General features: G+C 45.2%; 1 protein-coding gene across 1 annotated transcript in view; it reads left to right on the forward strand.

Moving 5' to 3' along the window:
- The first annotated feature begins 12,760 nt into the window (after window positions 1-12,760).
- The window catches only part of CSF2RB (colony stimulating factor 2 receptor subunit beta), a 36,304-nt gene continuing 33,383 nt past the window's right edge, over window positions 12,761-15,681 (forward strand). Inside the window, exon 1 of the mRNA XM_040637477.1 lies at window positions 12,761-12,937. The gene's annotated coding sequence lies outside the window, so the exon portion shown is untranslated. The remainder of the gene's footprint in view (window positions 12,938-15,681) is intronic.

Raw genomic sequence — 15,681 nt, forward strand, 5'->3', positions numbered from 1 at the left:
AAGAAGCAGACTCCCTGCAGAGTAGGGAGCCCAATTCGGGACTCCATCCCAGGACCCTGGGATCATGACCTGAGCTGAAGGCAGATACTTAACCGACTGAGCCACCCAGGCGTCCCTTGGTAAACAAATTTTATCAAGAGAACTAGAAGCCTGCATTTTCCCTTAAAACTGTTAAATAAATTGAAGCAGAAGTATTGTGCCTCACTAGGCTTATACTACAGTTTTAGGGGTGAATTCTACCAAACAGTCAAAGAACAGATCTTGCTAATATCACAAAAAACTTCCAGGAAATAGAAGCTAAAGTACTTCCTCAGTCATCTATGCAGCCAGAGTTATCCTGATGCCCAAACAGACAAAGATAGTACAAGTAGTAAAAAGAATAAGCTAATTGCATATATGAATATGGATAAACACTTTAGCAAATGAAATGCAGGAGGGTACAGGAAAAAAAAGGTAATACAAATGACTACATTAGATTTAAGCCAGACGTGTAAGGGAGGTCTAGCATTTAAACATCTATAAATGTTCACCACTGCCTAAGACATTAAAGGAGAAAAACTATATGGTCATCCCAACAGATGTGGGAAAAGAAAATTGATACTATTTAGAGATCCATTCATGATTTAAATCACACAAATATGCACGCACACACACACACAACTCTTAGTATACTGGGAATAAAGAGACTTTCTTAAGCTGATAAAGACTGTCTTCAAGAAAACCTATAGGAGCACCTGGGTGGCTCAGTTGGTTAAGTGTCCAACTCTTGGTTTTAGCTTAGGTCATCATCTCAGGGTCCTGAGATGGAGCCCTATGTCAGGCTCCCTGCTCAGTGTGGGGTCTGCTTGTCCCTCTCCCTCTGCTCTTCCCCGTGCTCTCTTTCTCTCTCATAAACAAAAAAACCCTACCTCAAACATCATTCTTAATACAAAAATATTGGAATATTAGCAGCAGTTTCTTTGAAAGGCAGGAAGAAGGCAAGAACACCTGTTACTGCCCATTTATGCAACACTAGATGTCCTAGCCAGCTCAGTAGGGCATAAAAAAGAAATTAAAGTATAAGGACTGCAAAGCAAAAGCATATCTGTCATTATTCACATTTGATATAATTGTCTATATAGACAACCCTAAAGAATGTACAGGCAAATTATTAGATCTGATACTAGAGTTTAGCTATGTGGCAGATGATATTAATCCTAAAAGTTGATTGCCTTTTTATATGCCAACAATAAATAATTTAAAAAGAATTTCACATCAATACAATTTTTAAGCTACTTGGAACTAAATCTAAAGGTGTACAAGACCTATACCTATAAGATTACAAAACTCAACTGAAGGATTAAAGACCAAAATAAATGGAAAGACAGCCCATGTTCATGGATAGGAAGCTAATATCATATAAAGTTTTCATTTCTTCCCATTGACCCACAGATATCCATAGGTTGAATGCAATTAGAAAAAATACTCCAATATTTTTTGTTTCTTTTGTTGTCTTGTTTAAAGTTTCATAAGTTTATTCTAAAATTTAAATAGAAGAATAAAGGACTCAGAATAGCTAATGTACTCCTGAAGAAGAATAAAGTGATGAGACAGGCCTTCTAGAAAGCAAGATTTCATATAAAGCAATGGAAATGAAAAGCAGTGTGATATTGGTGCAGGAATTTACAATCTAACAGTGGAACAAAATAGAGAGCCCAGAAATACCATGCACACATGGTATTTGATATATGAAAGAGGTACCTTTGCAAATCAATGGGGGAAAGCAGGAAAAAAATTTAAAAATGGTGGGTGGACAAATTGCTCAACTGTATGGAACACAAAATAAAAGAGATCAAATCCCTAATTCAAACTATCCCAAAAGGCAATTCTAGATGTATTAAGTCCTAAGAAGGAAAAGCAATACTTTGAGAAGATACAAAGGATACTATTTACCTAATCTTGGGCTAGGGAAGGATTTCTTAAACAAAACAAAAATAAATAAACATTAATACATTTGACTACATTAAACTTAGGATGTCTGTTCATCAAAGACACAGGGAAAACATAAGCCAAAATCTAGAAAACATTTGCAAGACATATAACTGACAAAAGACTAGTATTCAGAATATATAAAGAATTCCTACATGTCAATAAGAAAAATGCAGACAAATATATTTTAAAATGTGCAAAAAACATAAATAAGAATTCCATTACAGAGAAAACAGTCAATAAACATATGAAAATAAACTGTGTAGAAATAAGAGGAAAGTAAATTAATTCAATCTCTTAGGAAAACTGTCATTAGTTTGTGAAGTTGAACATTTCTGTATTTCATGACCCAACAACGAACTCTTGCATGTGACCAGGAGACATTACCAAGAATATTCGGTGGCAGGTCTCTCTGCAACCCCCCCCCCAAGTGTAAACAGCCCAAACACCCGTCTGGAGAACCGTAGTTTCATCCATTAATTACAACACAGTGGTGAAACACACATGAAGACATGAATGATTTTCAGAAACATAATGGAACGAAGAAATCAAGTCTCTAAAGATATGTTTCTATTTTGATAAAGCTCAAAAACTATGAACAAAAAAATAGCAAACACAAAATTCAGGAGAGTGGTTACTTCTGGGAGGGAGGTAAGGAGCGCATAGGGAGGAAGACAGATATAAGTGGCTGGTACCGTGTTCTAGTACTTGGGTTTGAGTGATGGGTTCACAGTGATTTGTTATATTATAATTCACAGCTTACATACACGTGACACATATTCTTATCTATGCATCGAGTATGACATTAAAGATACAATTTAGATTAAAAGTTTAACATTGGTTTCTGTGGGAAGTTCTTGTTCTCCAATGTCCACAACTTTGGCTTCATTTTGTGTGAATTAAATTACTTGCTACCTTTTTAGATGCTACGTGACACTGATCAGTTCTTTCTTTCCTGGCTCGATGGGCCATGGCAGGAGAGAGGATGGCAAGCGCCCTTCTCTGCGATGATTGGATGGTGCTGGTATTTCCTGGAGGGAGCGGCTTCTACTGTTTGGGTGCCCACGGCTGCAATAGGCAATCCATGAATTTATTGAACCTCAGTGTGTTTTTTGACATTCCGGCTGACAGATGTGATGGAAGTGGGGCTTTCCTGAAAGATAGGGCAGGAGGAGGCTGTGGGCTGGGGAGGCTGGCCTCGGAGAAGAAAGGTTGGGGCAGGAGTCCAAGTCAGCCCTGGGTTGGGGAAGGGTTTCGAAGCTCTTCCCAGGCTGAAAACTTTGGGACTTTCCACCTTTGCAGATCTGGTCAGTGTTCTATTTCCCTCCAAGCAGTAAACCCTGACAGTAGCCTTGGTGTAGAGGTTTGACTTTAGGGGCAAAGGGGAATGCGAGTAGAGGAAGGAAGGGCGGGTGCTGCTGGGCACAGGGCGGGGGAAGGGAAGTTCATGCTAAAAAGGACAAGGAGGCAGTTCTCCGCCTGGAGGCTGCTGTGAAGAGCAGGGAAGCAAGGGAGGCCCTGTGGCCTGCGTGAAAACATGGGTCCTGTCACTATCACCTCCTAGCTGGGTAACTTGGGTAAGAGACTCAGTTTCCTTGTATGTGAAATGGGCTAATAAGAGTATCTTCTTTGTCACAGGGTTTTGTAGAATAAGGAGCTCTGTTTTGTCCGTTGCCGGGCACACAGCAGCCACCTAATAAATGCAGACTTCATAAAAAGAAGACCTAAAAAGAACTGACCTAAGCTTTAATGAAAAGCAAAGCATTTGAGCTGCGGACCAGGAAGGCAGGAAGTAGGGGCACAGGGAGGGCTGGCTGGAGCTGGAGGCCATCACAGACACCCTGACCGGATCACGCTGTCCCACCACCCCCTGCCCAACCCGCCCCACAGCAGTTCCTGCAAAGGGAACACCAAACCCTCCGGGAACCGTGCTTGTGGCCTGGCTATTCCTGCTCACTGGACTTTTTATAAGCTGTGTGCTTTTCCTCCCGTGCCTTACGAGAACTTAGCAGGACATTTCCTGTAAGATAGGAGCGACTTGTTCACTCATTTGACTCTTAAACAATGTACACCTGGACCCAAGTAGCACCGGTTGGGACATCTGGTCTGGGGCTTAGGTGCTTCCTGCTTGGCCGGTGAGGCCTTTGAGAAGCAGCATTGGCTCTTGCGGATCCTTACGTTTTATAAGCACAGACACCTGGGCAATCGGAATCCTAGAATCCCCATGACTGAATCATAGAACCTCGGAAGATCAGTGTGTGTGTGTGGGGGGGGGGGGACAAGGGAGGGCAGAGAATGCCAAAACAAAACCTAAGTTGGGTGGATAGATCAAAGTCTTGCACAAAAGCACAAAGCATTTCTGAAGGCTGAATTAGAAAGGCACCCGGGGCTAGCAGGTCAGCGGGGCTACCTATCCCCATGTCCCAGGGAAGACAGAGGCCATCTGGTAGACACCATGATTGCTAGTCTTTCTGCCCTGTCAGGGAAGGGGTGACCCAAAAACGAAGTCAGATGAAGTCAGACGCTTAATTAACAATTGTTTATGTTCAGATCTCTTGGGTCAAATAACTGGTGTGAACTTTGTGTCTCTGGATTGGACCCTGCCTTATACAATAAATATAAAAGTTAATTATATGTATTGTATTGGGATTTAGAAGTCATTGTCTGGCACTTAGAAGATCTGTCTTCCAGACCTAAGTCTACCACTAGTATGTGTTCACGTAAACGATCCCATGGATTGTCCTCTCTTTTTTCTGCCCCCATCCTCTTGGGTTACAAAGTTCTACCCACTCAACTGCTCTTACTTCCAGGAAATAATAATAGTGATGAGAGGATGTATGATGAGTTTATTACGGACCACAAAATTCCTTATTTGCATTTTCTGATTTCGTCTTCAAAACAACCCCATAAAGTAGATACCAGTATCATCTTCACTTTATAGATAAACACTGATACTCGCTTAGAGAGGTTAAAAGACTTGCCCAAAGACTCAGAGTTCTGGGTGGCCAGGCCAGAAATCAACTCCACAGTCGATGACTCCAGAATCCACGGGCTTCACCTACTGGCTGCAGTGTTGTGGAAAGAACTAGGCTCTGAGTCACAGCTCTGCCACCAGTGCAAGGAGTGGCCAGGAGGCCAAGAATTGGGTGGCATCATCTTGTGAAATGATGACCTGAGGCAGTGGGAGTAGGGGTGAGTTGGGTACTCAAGTCAGCAGTGAAGGGTGGGGGTTGACTGGAGCCCCGGCCGTGCCAGCAACACAAAAGGGCACAGTAGACTCTGTGCCAAGAACTTCAAACGAGCTGGGGTTGTGTAAGGAACAGAGGGAACCATCCTCCACTGGAGAGAGCTGCCATGTCTTCAGAGGTGAGCAGCTTGGAGTCAGAGCTCAGGGTATAGATAGTAGTTCCCTGGGGCCGACCTGACAAAGTACCGCAGAATGGGCAGCTTAACTGACTAAAATTTATTGTCTCAACTCTGGAGCCAGGAGTTGAAAATCAAGGTGTCAGCAAGGTTGGTTCCTTCTGAGGGGTGTGAAGGAAGGGTCTTGTCTATCCTTTCTTCTTCTTGGCTTATAGATGGCCGTGTTTCATGTTCACATTGGTGCTTTCTGTATGTGTGTCTGTCTCCAAATTTCCTCTTTTGATAAGGACACCAGTCATATTGGATTAGGGACCTATTTGACCCCATTTGGCCCATAATGACCTCATTTTAACTGAATTACCTCTGTATGAACTCTGTCTCCAAATAAGGTCACATTCTCAGGTACTGGGAGTTAGGACTCCAACATACGAATTTTGGTGGGATGCAATCTAACCCATAACAGGCATGTAGGGAGCAGGCATCAAAGAGACCAAGAGAGAGTGGGCCCTAGCTAGACCATGAGTCCCCATGGGTACTGGGAGGGGTTTGGAAAAGTTGAGGGGTCAGACAGGGGCATGATTAGGAAGTGTACAGAAGAGCTCTCTGACATGAAGGCCCAGACTTTCAGCGGTGATTGGGGTAAACCAGGAAGTCGATGTGCTGGGCTTGTCCTGATGGTCTCTTGGGGAAGGTGGTGACCAGTTCCAGCTGCCACCGACAGCCGCCGTCTCTTCCACTCTTGGTAGTTCAGTGTCAAGTGGGGAGTGAAACCGCCTCAAGAACGCTCTCAAGAAGCCCTAAAGGATGGGGCACCTGGGTGGCTCAGTCAGTTAAGCGTCTGCCTTCTGCTTAGGTCATGATCCCAGAGTCTTGGGATCAAGTCCTGCATCGGAATCCCTGCTCGGTAGGGAGCCTGCTTCTCCCTCTCCCTCTGCCACTCCCCGTGCTCATGCTCTATCTCTCTCAAATAAATAAATAAAATCTTTAAAAAAGAGAGAGAGAGAGACTTCTTAAAAAAAAAAGAAGAAGAAGAAGGGTTAAAGGTGAGTGGGGTTCCTCTTCCTAGAAACAAAAGAATAGGAATTCTCCCACAAAACCATCAAAGCAGAATTAGCACATCACTGGGCACAACTGACCATTCTGTACAGGATAAGGGCAGGGTCTATGGAAGTTCTGGAACCTTTGTGACTTCCCTCAATTAACCAGAGTTATTACCCATTTTTCTTTTGTAATCAGTAGGAAAACAAAATCCTAGGAGCTTAGAATCCCCTCATGGCAGTTTTGAAGCATCCTGCCTTAATGGGTGTTGGGGGAACAGGAACCCCTGAGGCTGCAGAGGGAGTGGCCACGTAAGGAGATGGTGATGCAACGAATTTTAGGAGTCTACAGAAGAACCACCTGCAGAGAGGAGGGGGCTAGAAGGAAGGAGCAGTGCAGGGGGTCAAGGTTCCAGGGCAGCTCCCAGATGGGGGAGGCCCTGATGGCCTTGACCCCTAGGGCTGATGGATGGCCCTGGCCCCAAGGATGTTGACCCCACACAAGCTGAATCTACTCAGTTATCTTCATCCGCCTCCCCCCCAAATCCCAACCCCACCCTGCTTCGTCACCTGAGACTGTCTGGTGTGAGAGAATGCATGTGTCTGGTCAGCACCCCCATTTCCATACTAATCACCCCAAAACACATGCTTACCACTTCCTCTGTCATACTCAGGAGTATATCAGTTGAAAGGAAACAGTTACCCAATAGAGAGAGAGCGGTCTAGAGACCTGAATGAAACCACAGTCTAGAGAGCAGGAAAATCTCATGCAAGGAAGATGCATTTGAAATCGAGAACAGAGTCTGAGCAGTCCATGAGTTCTAGACAAGTCCCTGCAATGGTGAGGTGGGGTAGTGATTCCCAGGATGGGGTTAAGGGGCCATGTGGGCCTCAAGCCCCCTCTTATGCTTCTGTCAGCTCCCCCAACCAGGGCTAGTGCTCCAGGTTCACCGTGACTGTGCAAGGTCCCAGCCCAGCCTGCCTTCTCTGAGCCCAGCACCCTACACCCACCTCTTCTGGCTCCTCTATCCACACCTTCGCCCTCAGACTGCCCTCAGTTGGAGGCAGCTCCAGGCCTTGAGTCACACTCACAGGATCTGTCTGTCTAGGTATCTCTCCAAGATGCCTCCTGGGGGGGGGGGGTCCCTGCATTCTTGTCTTGGGTATGGCCTTCAACCCCTCAGGACAGAGTTCTCAGTGATGCTCCAGGTCCTCCTTTCCCATGCATGAGGCACTGTCCTCCTGCTCCCCAGCTGGAGGTTCAGATCCATCATCAGCCCTAGGACTAGAGCTGACCTAAGGCAGGAGGGATTCACAGGGTCACAGCTATTCCCTAACCCTCCTTGAGACTCTATTCTCACCCCTGGGTCTAGCCTTGTTTTTGAGAGCCAGGGCCCATTTATGTGTGGCAGCTGAATTTCTACATACCTCTCCATGCCAGAGGCCCTACCCTAAAAAAGCTCAAGATGATCCTCAACTTGATAAAGAGTATCTACAAAAACCTACCAGGCACATAATACTTAATGATAAGAAACTTGAAGCATTTCCACTAAGATCAGGTATAAGGTGTAAGTATAACACCCTGCTCACTTCTCCTTTCCAACATTGTACTGGAAGTTCTAGGTAATGCAATAACACAAGAAAAGTAAATACAAGATATACAGATGGGGAAGGAAGAAATAAAACTGCTTTGTTTGCAGATGGCATGACCATCTATACAGAAAATCTGAAAGAATTTTTTTAATCTCCTGGAAATAATAAGTGATTATAACAGGTTTCAGGATACAAGGTTAATATACAAAAGTCAATCATTTTCTTATAACCAGCAATGAACAAGTGGAATTTAAAATAGAAAACACAGTACCATTTACATTAGCACCTATACAAGTGAAATACTTAGGTGTAAATCCAACAAAATATGTATAAAATCTATATGAGGCAAACTACAAAACTCTGATGAACAAAATCAAAGAATTACTAAATAAATGGAGAGATATTGCATGTTCTTGGATAGGAAGATTCAATATTGTCAAGATGTCAAGTCTTCTCATTTGATCTATAAATTCTATTCAAAGGGGTAAAAAGCAAAACTGTGAAAGTCTTATAACATAGGAGGAAATCTAGATGACCTTGGGTTTGGTGATGACTTTTTAGGTACTACACCGAAGGCATGATCCATGAAAGAAGTAATTGGTAAGCTGGACTTCATTAAAATTAAAAACATCTGCTCCGCAAAAGACAATGTCAAGAGAATGAGAAGAGAAGCCACAGACTGGGAGAAAATACTCACAAAAGACACGTCTGATAAAGGACTGTGATCCAAAATATATGAAGAACTCTTAAAACTCGACAATAGGAAAGTGAACGATCTGATTTAAAAATGGACCAAAGTCTTTCACAGACACCACAGATGTACATGGCAAATAAGCATATGAAAAGATGTTCCACATCATAAATCATCAGGGAAACACAAATTAAAACAACGATGAGGTATTATTACCCACCTCTTAGAATGGTCCTAATCCAGAGCTCCGACAATACCAAATGCCGGCAAGGCTGTGGAGCAAAAGGAATGTTTATTCGTTGCTGGTGGGAATGCTAAGTGGTATAGCCACTCAGGAAGACAGTCTAAGGGTTTCTTCCAAAGCAGTAAAAAAATGTGTGCTCACACAAAAACCTGCAAACAGATGTTTCTGGCAGCTTTGTTCATAATTGCCAAAACTTGCAAGCAACCAAGATGTCCTTTAGTAGATGAATGGATACGTGAACTGTGGTCCATCTAGACAAATGGAGTATTTTTCAATTCTAAAAAGAAATGAGCTATCAAGCCAGGAAAAACCATGGAGAAAACCTAAATGCAAATTGCTAAGTGAACAAAGCCAGTCTGGGAAGGTTACATACTGTATGACTCCAACTGTGTGACATTCTAGTAAAATTAAAAGGAGACAAGGGGGGAAAAAAAAGGAAACTTTCTCCAAAAAAAGAAGGAAAGACCGAACAATGGAGAAAGTAAAAGGGTCAGTGGGTGTGAGGCATTGGGAGAGGGGTGAATAGGGGGAACACAGAGGATTTTTAGGGCAGGGAGACTATTCTCTATGATACCACTATGGTGGATATGTATCTTACACATTCATCCAAACCCTTAGAATGTACAACACCAAGAGCGAATCCCAGTGTAAACTATGGACTCTGGGTGATAATGATGTGTTGATGTAGGTTCATTGATTTTAACAAATGTTCCACTCTGGTGGGGGGTGCGGGTAGTGGGGAGACGGAGTAAGATGAGGTATGGCGGTAATGGGAAATCTCTATACTTTCCCAATCTTTCTGTGAACCTTAATCTGCTCTTAAAAAAGAAAAAAAGTCTTGGGGCACCTGGGTGGCTCGGTTACGCATCCGACTCTTGGTTTCGGCTCAGGTCATGATCTCAGGGTCATAAGATCGAGCCCCACGTCGGGCTCCACACTCAGCGCAGACTCTGCTTAAAGATTCTCTCCCTCTTCCTCTGCCCCTCCCTCTGCTCACACACTCTCTCTCTAAAATAAATAAAATAAAAAAAAATCTTTAAAAAATAAAATAAAGTCTTAAAAATTTTTTTTTAAAGCTCAAGCAGGAGGCCTGGCTGTCCTGCCCCTCCCGACCTGGCCTCCTAACCTTGCACCTGCTGGTCCTAAGCCCCAGCCCTGAGGCAGGGGACCAAGCTCCCCACTGACAGCTTGTCCCTCAGAACAAACTTGCTTTCTGTGTCACTGTAATCAGCCTGGGATGGGGACACACCTGTCCCGGGGCAGTTGCGGCTGCCTGCCATTAGTAATTGCCTGAAGTCCCTTAGCTCTGCATCTCCTGTTGGGAAACCTCATGAACCAGGCCCACCTCTCAGAAGAGAGTATTGCTTTTTGGGCAGGGATTTTCCTGTAAACTTCTCACGCGAGGGCAGTTGTCTTATCTGTCTCTGCACAGATAAATGCTGATGGGCTCTTATCTTCCTCATGACTCCGAACCACACAGTTCGGTTCCTGGTACACCCTTTACCACCTTGGCCCACCCTCGAAAAACAGCAGGCAGTTTCAGGGCAGAGATTTGGGTTTCTTCTGCAGTTCTCGATTTGGGGCTCAGAATGCCCCGCTGGTGAGTTGGGTGTTGGGTGCTTTTCTGGCCTCGTGAGGGCTGGTGGTCCAGGGCAAAGCCACTGAGATGGTCCACTGAGGGGCATAGGCAGGAGGAAGTGGAATCATCAGGTCTCAAAACATAAATTCTCTGGCTCCGGAATGTCAGACCAGCTTCTCTCCTGCCAGGGAAGCCAATCCCTTGAACGAATCCTGAAAGGGCATCTTCCATGTGCCAACAGCAACTGCCCTCGGAGGCCGCGTCTCCCCTAGACCTGGTGCTGCCCTCCATCCACTTCTCCCAGGACTGTGGGGTTACCATCACCAGACCCTGTGATTCTCTCCTTTAAATATGTCCAGAATCTACTTACCCTTCTCTCCTCCCTGTCACCACCAGAACCCCAAGCATCCTCTTCCTCCTGGTGACTGCCTGCTCGGTGGCGTCCCTGTCCCCGGTGTATTCTCAGCATGGCAGCCTGAGCCATCTGTTCAAAAACCAAATCTGGTTCTATTACTCCCCTGATTGAAATTCTCATAGCTTGTCAGTGCCTGTAAGATAAAGTCCCAAATTCTTACTGTGGCCCCAAAGCCCCCCAGAACCTGAGCTGTCACCGTATCTCCATCTCCCGACATCCCTGCTCTTCCCTCCTCTCTCTGTGCACTTCACCCCCTGCTCTTCCCAGTTCCCAAATGCCTCATCTCAGAGACTCTTATCCAACACTTTTCCCTCTCAACCAGCTCCTACGCGTCTTTCCAGCCTCAGTTTAAATGAAACTTCCTTCGGGGTGCGTTCCCTAAACCTCCAGAGGAGATTAGGCAGCTCTGCTCTCTACTTCCCCTAGCAGTTACACTTTGATATTACAAAGCTTTGAAAGGTTCATCACACTTTTGCTTGTTGTCTCTGTCTTAAACAAAACTTTGGGCTTCACAAAGGCAGGATCATAGCTGTCTTATTCAGTGCTCAGTTCTCATGTTCTGCATAGTGGCCAGAAAATTGTAAGAGCTTAATAGATTGTCCGGTTAGGGTTGCGTTAGTCTGCAATGGCTTCATTTTATTTTCACAGAATAAATCTGGAAGTGAGGGATACCAGTGTTGGTCCAGTGCCTTGATAATGCCTGGGCCAGGGTGTGAATGGTTCTCTTGGTTTTTCCCTCATTCGTGTTGCTCCATGGTTGGAAGATAGCTATGCTCCAGGCTTCAAGTCCATGTTCAAGGATGGAAGGAGGCAGAAGAAGGGAAGGGCAAAAGACCATCTCCTTACAAATCTATGTCTTTTTATTGCGAAGAGGAGCTCTTTCCAGCTGACCGCCGTTTTTGTTTTGATCAAAACAGGGCAGATATTCATCCTTAGGCTAATCACTTCCCAAACAGAAGGAGGCTTCCAAAACTGCTTTATTAAATCATTCCTCCTCTTCTTCTTTCTTCTTCTTTCTCTTCTTCTTCTTCTTCTTCTTCTTCTTCTTCTTCTTCTTCTTCTTCTTTCTTCTCCTTCTCCTCCTCCTCCTTTCTCCCTTTTCCTTCCTTCCTTCCTTCCTTCCTTCCTTCCTTCCTTCCTTCCTTCTTCCTTCTTCCTTCTTCCTTCTTCATTTTTAAAATCATGGTTCTTCTTACGGATTGCAATAAAGAATCACCTTCCCTGAGCACAAGACATCTTCCCAGAGACCGAAAAAAAAAATAGTAGTTCTGTTAGAAGAGAAGAAATAGGGTGAAAAGAATACAGAAATTATCTATTACTATGTATTGAATTACCCTAGTGCTTAATGACTTCAAGCAATAAACATCATCTCACATCTTCTGTGGGTCAGAAATTTGGGAGCAACTTAGTTATGTGGCTCTGGCTCAGGATCTCTTATGAGGCTTTAGTTAAGCTGTCGGCTGGGGCTACACTCATCTGAAGGCTGGGGCTGGAGGAACCACTTCCAAGTTGGCTCATCTGTTTGTAGGCAAAAGGTTTCAGTTTCTTGCCATGTAGGCTTCTCCATCGGGCTGTTCATGACATGGCAGCTAGCTTCTCCAGGCTGAGCTATCTGGATGGGGGTTTGGGGTGTGAAGAGAGAGAGATGGAGAGAGAGAGAGAATGAGTAAGCAAAGATGGAAACCACAGTGTCTATTATAATATCAGAAATGACACGTCATCTCCTGCTGTCTTCCATCAGTCAGACAGACCAGTCCCGGTGCAGTGTGGGATGAGACTTCCTGAACGTGACTTCAGGAGATGGGAATCATTGCAGAAGCAGCTAACACAAACCTGTAGAGTAGACAACAGACCTCGGCTGCCACAGTGTGTGTTTGTTGAGCTGAACTGTATCGAAAGGAAGGAAATGAGTTGAAATTAATTGTTCCTGTTTTCGGGGTGAAAAGAAGGAACAGATTAAGAAAGCTTACAATAATTTCATGCCTGCTGGATGCTAGCCATGCTATATAGGTAACTTCACGGACTTTCTCCAACAGCGCTGTAGCAGGTAAGTGGATATCTCCATTGTCTTGATAAGAGCACGAGGGGGGCCAAACCTCAGTATGCCATCTCTGCATCTGACCCTCAAAAGCCATCCTAACCCACAGCTGGCTATCTATCTGTGATACTTGGATTCACTGAGTCTGTTTGATTCTCCTTCGTGAACTTGAACAAAGGAGGCATAGTGAGAGAGTGAAGATCTGCTAGTGGGAACGGAAGTTGACACTGGTGGTGGACACTGATATACCCCTGAGATGCCCCATCAATGAAGGACTGGTACCCCAGGGGCTGGAAGTGCTGTTGCCTTGACCGACAACTCCTTCAGGGACCTTTCAACAGAATCTATGATACCGGAGCTATCAGTGGGAAAAGGTGCGTGTGGCAAAAGCCCCAATGAGAGAATCATAACGGAGACCCCTGGGGCAAGCGTATGCCATCTGCAATGGAGAATGATATACCTTTTGGAAAATAATTCTTTGCATGCTGTGGGACCCTAGCAGAGACACTGCTTGATTATGGGACACCCCGCGACTGTGTGGCCAATTCATGAATTGGGTTCTGTCAAACACACCAAGTCATGATGTGGGGCTGGCCCAGGGTATTAGGTCATCAGATGGAAGTGGTCTACCTGGGATCAAGCATGAACAGGACTGGGGGGCATAAAATAAGCAAGCTGCATGAGCACATTGCTTGTCTGCACCAATGCCTCTCCCTTAGCTCATGCTTGATTGCACAGCTTGGAAAGGTCCCTTAGGACAAGCCAATAGAGGAAGAAAACACTAAGCTTGATTCATAGATGGGTCAGCTGGGTATGTGGGTGCCAGCAGTAAGAGCATACTGTTTGCACTGCAGGCCCACATGGGAGTGGTCTTGTAAAACAGTGGCAAGGGAAAATCCTCCAATGGGCAGAGTTTTAGGCGGAGCATTTGGCCACTTACTTTGCATGGAAAATAAAATAAATATAGACTTATGGGTGAGGCTGTGGTTGGACGTGCATCACAGCTCAGCTTCAGCTGCCAGCCCTGCTTCCTCTCCTTCCTTCTTATAGGTTTTGATCCCAAGGGCACATCTTAATAAGCACTCTGCAAAATACCAAACTCCACTGAGGGTCTGTCTGACAGGAAGCCCAACCTGTGACAAAGAGAGAAGGCAGCTAACAGAGACTCTGAGATGGAAGAGCCCAAGGGAGCCGTGAATAGTAGTTCAGGGAGTCAAATCGGGGGTGCTCATGGGGAGTGGCAGGAGGAATAGGGACAGAGATAGGGGGGAGTGGTCACAGTGGTGGCAGGTGCTGCTGCTGAGCGGATGATAGTGAAACCAGAGCTGCTTCAGATTCTCAGCCACCTGCAATTCCCCAGTGGCCTCCCCAATTCTGTAAAGCCTGGCTCTGTGGGTTCCCAAGAACGCCCATCGTTATCCCCCAGGGTCTGTACTTCCTTATTCTTAATAAAAGAATTGGTGCTGGATACATAATGTAGTGGGTTGAATGGTGGCCCCCCCAGAAGATATGTTTACATCCTAACCCCCCAAACATGTGAATGTGACCTTATTTGGAAAAAGTTTTTCCAGAGGTAATTAATGAAATTTGTCCCTGGATTATTCAAGTGGCCCTAAATCTAATGACAAGTGTCTTTATAACAAAAAGGCAGAGGATAGACACAGGGAGAAAGAGGGAAGACCATATGAAGATCAAAGCAGAGATTGGAGTTGCCCAGCCACAAGCCATGGAACACGGGGAGCCACTGCGAGCTGCAGAGGCAAGGTTGGATCCTCCCTAGAGCCTCCAGAGGGAACATAGCCCTACTGATGTGGCAGTTTTGGACATTTGGCCTCTGCACTGTGAGAGGAAAGATTTCTGCTGTCTCAGGCCACCACGTCTGTGGTAATTTGTCACTGCAACTCTAGGAAACTAATGCACGGAGTCACCGTGTTCGAGGCTGCGTTTCCCAGTTTTCCTTGAAGCTAAGTGTGGTCGTAAAACAAAACCCTGCTCCATGGGAGTAAGATTCTGCATTTCTGACGTAACGCCAGGTGATGCTGCTGCTGGTGGTCTTGGAACCACCCTTGGAGCAGCAAGGGCCTGCTTAGCATCACCCTGGGGGAAGACCTGGGAGGGTTTGTGGAGCAAAGACGTCACAAAGGGGAAAGAACATAAAGGGGTGCAGCAGTGAGGCCCTGTCAGCTGCAAGCAACCAAAAACCACTGAAAGTAGCTGGGTTACAAGATACAGAGCTCGAAGTTCGGGCAGTGCTGTGTGAATCTCAACAGGTCTCAGGGTCTCAGCCTCACCATGCACCCATGTGCTGCCCCTCCTCCTGCTCTCACGGCCCAGAATTTGGTTGATGATGGCTGGAGTGGTTCCAGGTGTCATTGGCAGAGGACTGGGGGCATGCCCAGAAGCAGGAATGATACTTTTCATCACAAGGAAAGGTTTACCCTCATGCCTCATTGGCCAGACTGAGTACACATGCTCCTTTCTAAGCCAATCACTGGAAAGAGGAGAATTATCATCAGTAACTTAGATTAATCAAGCTCTGCCTTCTTGGGACCAGGGGCAGGAATATATCTTATAGCCAAGATCTAATTAATCCACTATCTTTGGTTCTTAGGGGTCTATGTCTATTGCTTGTTGTTTCTGCTTGCTCTCTCCCATGGTGACTTGTTTCCTTGTGGATTAGGTGATTATTACTCATGGGCTTGTGTATGAAGAATATGTGGAAAGTCAATGTGCTTTGGCCAAAAAAAAAAAAA

This window comes from Ursus maritimus, unplaced genomic scaffold (assembly GCF_017311325.1).
Source record: "Ursus maritimus isolate PB19 unplaced genomic scaffold, ASM1731132v1 scaffold_21, whole genome shotgun sequence".
In the NCBI taxonomy this organism is placed as follows: domain Eukaryota; kingdom Metazoa; phylum Chordata; class Mammalia; order Carnivora; family Ursidae; genus Ursus; species Ursus maritimus.